Here is a 4,134-nt window from a genome sequence, read left to right as displayed (position 1 = left end):
GTTAATTGGCATGATTGAGAAGTTTGGCCAAAATGTCTCTCAGACCACCCTGTCCATGGATTGGCTATTCTTAAGTGTCAACTCCTGTACCTAGTCCACTTAAGAATGGGTCAAATGTGATCATCTCATCCTTTATCATGTTTATATAAACATTTTTTTTATCTGCAATATCTGTCTCTCGGCCTGATATCATTTAATCGATTTACCAGTACTTTAATTTTCGCCATGTCCTAATTAAACCTGGTGACACAAGAAATTTCATTTTGCTGATTGCAAAAACAAAATGTTTCCTTTAAAAAACCTTTCCCGAACATTGTTCTATCCCAAATAATATTGCCTTTTCAGATAAGTGACAATGGATATGCAAGACCCTGATTGGTCTCCTAACATTGCCAGGACTGAGACCCCAAGTCCAGTTCCGACACCGCAGAGATGCTGTATCCTTCATACGCATCAGAGTTCGGGAAAGAGGCCATGCCTTGAAGTGTTACCATTCGGTGAACAACAATGGGCCACAGTACAAAAAGCTGCATCAAACAGGCATAAAAAACGAAATTTCGAGAAATCAGTCGACTGCGATGTCGTTCTTGATCTACCTGAAAGCCCAGGGGAAAAAGGATGGATATCATGCTAGCTGTTATAAAAGCTTTACTGCAGTTTCAGCTAGCCAGTCACCTGTCGACATTGGTGACACTGCGAGTACCTCGACGACAACACATTTACGTTCTGCAACCGCAACCTCAGATGAAAAGCCATCCACTTCCGGTATATTTCCATCGCAATGTTTGTTTTGTGGCAACACAAAAAAGTTCAAAAAGGGTGGTCTTGAAGTTGCTGGCGCTTGCGAAACTCTTGAGGCTCGCCAAAGCATTCAGGAGGCGGATTTGGTATTAAATGATGCTAAAATCTTGTCTAAAATCAGTGGCATTGACCTTGTCGTCAAGTTAGTGAAATATCATCACTCTTGCAAGAGTTCGTTTCTGATGTTGGCAAACAGAGTATGCGATTGTGACAGGAAGAGTGCCGAAAGTCCATCGACCAGTACCACCAACCCGTCAGCTGTTGATATTCAAGCATATGTTGAGCAACCTGTCCTCAGAAACAAAAGGCCCGAACTTCTTACATCCGTGTATGCGAGGTATTTGGACTTGTGCAATATATCATCAGAAACTCCTCTAAATAACGCTCAAAGCCTAATGCGGAATTTGAAGGGAAAATTTGGTGACAAACTTAAATTTCAAATTCTACTCAGAAAGAAATTAGGATTGATAATGTACAGTTCTGAAATGTCTGGTGACGCAGTACGCGTCGCATATGACTATGCCTCCGATGATGAACAAATTGACTAAGGCCACTCTGCTACTCAGGAAACAACTACTTGATGTTCAAAAAAAGGACTTGTCCGAAAATCCTACTTTAGATGACCTGAAGGGAGGTGATGTATCCCCCCCACCCACATCTGTTATCTACCTTCTTCACCACCTTGTACTGTGGACAAAATCCCACAAAATGTACCGATCATGTCACGTGCCACGTTAAATCATCCTGTGATGATGCCCTCTTCATTACGAGGAGAGGTAAAGTCAAAACAGCAAAGCAAGTGGCACTGGGTGTCGCTGTGAAATCTGTCACAGGGAGCAAAAAGGTTGTGCAGGTGTTAACTCGATTTGGGCACTGCATAAATTACAACAGCTTCGAGGAAATGGAAACAAACAGCAGAGCAACTTCAAGAAAGGCCACTGTCCTGTCCTGATGGAACCATCAAAGACAAGCCAATGGGTGTTGCATTTGATAACTTCGATGAGTTGACAAATACATTATCTGGTGCAGACACACTACATGATACAATGGGAATAATGTATCAGAATGTACCAGATGAATCAGAAGAAAGAAGGTCAGCTGAACCAAGCGAGTCGGTCTCATTGCCGCCAATAGTCCCGAGCACCAGGAAGGGGCGAAAACGATCACTGGACCAACAAGAGGTATCACTGGAACCCTATCGTAAAAAACCAAAAATGACAGTTTTCAGTTACAAGCACGTAGATGTCTTCAACCCCCCTGATGTCAGTGGTGCTGCAAGAAACTTGGACCTGATGTGGATGATGTCATGCTCTAGATGGAGGCAAGGTTCCAATGTGGGTCGGGTATAATGCCAAAAACTACGAAGACAAGCTGCCAAAACAAGAGGTCCGATACATGCCCAACCTGAGACAGCCAATCACTAGTCTTGACGTCATACAAGAGACGCTCATCACAGCCCAAAGATGTGCCAAAGAGTGTGAGCAGAAATTTGTAATTGTCATGTATGACCTGAATGTGGCAAAACCTGCCATGGAGATTCAAGCCACAGAAAAGCCCCAATTTGATGACGTCTTCATAATGCCAGGTGTGTTTCACATTGAGATGGCATTTTTTAAAGTGGTTGGGAAGATCATCTCTGATTCAGGAGGACCTGACATGCTAACTGATACTGACGTCCTAGCCCCAGTGTCACTGAACGGCTTCCTATCAGGAAAACATTTTAATCGCTGCAAAAGGTTGCATCCAATACTAGCCCCTGCCTTTGAGATCCTCCACTTTTTGGCATTCATGAAGATCTAAGAGGAAAAGGATCGACTAGAGGAATTCACCAACAGTGTACACAGTGGTGAAGTTTCACTCGAGTCAATAGGTGCATCGGATGTCTTCGTTGCTGGAAAAACTGCCTATACCAATTACACAGACGAAACAAGATCTGGAACACATGGCTACACCGCTCAATTTTGGATGATGTACATCGATTACATTCGTCTTTTCCACAACCTGGAGAGTGCGATCAGAACAAATGACATAGATCTATACATCTTCACACTGACTGCAGTCATAGACCTCTTCTTCACTACAAACCATGTCAACTATTGCAGATGGTTGAAAAAATTCCATCTTGACCTAATGAATATCGACGAATCGCACCCCGAACTCCGATAAATTATTGAGAAAGGTGCGTTCACTGTCTGAAGAACTGACCATGCTTTCAGCCGTGTGCCTGTCGATTTAACTCTGGAACAAACGGTCAACGCTGACGCAGCGTCTCGCCTCACAGGGATATCGTCTGCCACAAATAGTTATACTGCTCGTTTGAGATGGATGGTCACAAAATCTACCAGGGCTTCTTTCATAAGCCTTGTGCAAGAGATGGCAGGTTTGATTGTAAATGATGATGTTGCTGCAGAACTCCGACCTGCACGAATAGATCGTGACATGCGTGACTTGAAGAAAGTCATGAAACAAATAGAAGACTCTCGCAATCCCTTTGAGATGGAAGTCAAAACAGAAGCATCACAGAAGAAACTGTTCAACATTAACACCGGGAAGGCTACCAGTGATGAGATTCGTGAAAGTCTGCTCAGAATTCCAAAAGAGGGACAGGCACGCCACCAAGATTTCCTGGATTCCTGCATTGCTGATCCCTACAGGTTTGAAGAGAAGATAACAAAGGCAAAACTGAAGACCTTTTCAGATGGATGTGAAAAGAACCGAAGAACAGAAAACAACAAAATATCGGAGCTGAAGGGTACTCGAGATCTGATGGGCCGCCTTGTGGTACTAGCCACCAAAAGGAATCTGGACTTGCTATTCATTTTTGAATAACCACTCACACCAGTCCCTTTGTCAATGTGCAGCACAGATGGAACTATAGCAAAAACAGAAAAAAGTGCTCTCTTCAAATTACTGGAGTCAAAGGTGAATGATGCCGAATGCAGTCCTGCATTCAAACGTGCTTGCATTATCGATGGCCCATTTCTTCTCCATTCCCTACCACCAAATCAGCCAGCCACCTATGGGGGTCTCGCAAGAAGCATACTGATTCAAACAGTGGCGCTGTCGAGTGTGGAAGTTCATCTAGTCTTCGATGATTACCCACAGCCATCTTTGAAAGACATGGAATGGGGAAGGAGAGAAGCAGATGACCGCGAGTTTTTGATAACTGGCCCAGAACAAAAACGACCGAAAGATCTAAGCAATGCCCTGAAATCAAGGTCATTTAAGACACAGCTCCCCAAGTGCCTCGCGAGAGAATGGCAAGACTAGGCATACAAACAGATCATCGGAAGCAGTCAGCTCTATCTTGACATTCCCGGAGAATGCTATTAC

The 4,134-nt window shown here is 43.7% G+C and overlaps 1 pseudogene; it reads left to right on the top strand.

The window, feature by feature from the left end:
- Positions 1–355: 355 nt before the first annotated feature.
- On the top strand, positions 356–2,601 carry LOC147019509 (uncharacterized; annotated as a pseudogene).
- The last annotated feature ends 1,533 nt before the right edge of the window (positions 2,602–4,134 follow it).

This window comes from Eptatretus burgeri, chromosome 9, assembly GCF_056783735.1.
Source record: "Eptatretus burgeri isolate ZD-2024b chromosome 9, Ebu_testis_v1, whole genome shotgun sequence".
Taxonomy (NCBI): Eukaryota; Metazoa; Chordata; class Myxini; order Myxiniformes; family Myxinidae; genus Eptatretus; species Eptatretus burgeri.
The sequence above is the reverse complement of the archived record's forward strand: the minus strand, read 5'-3'. Positions and strand labels throughout refer to the sequence as shown.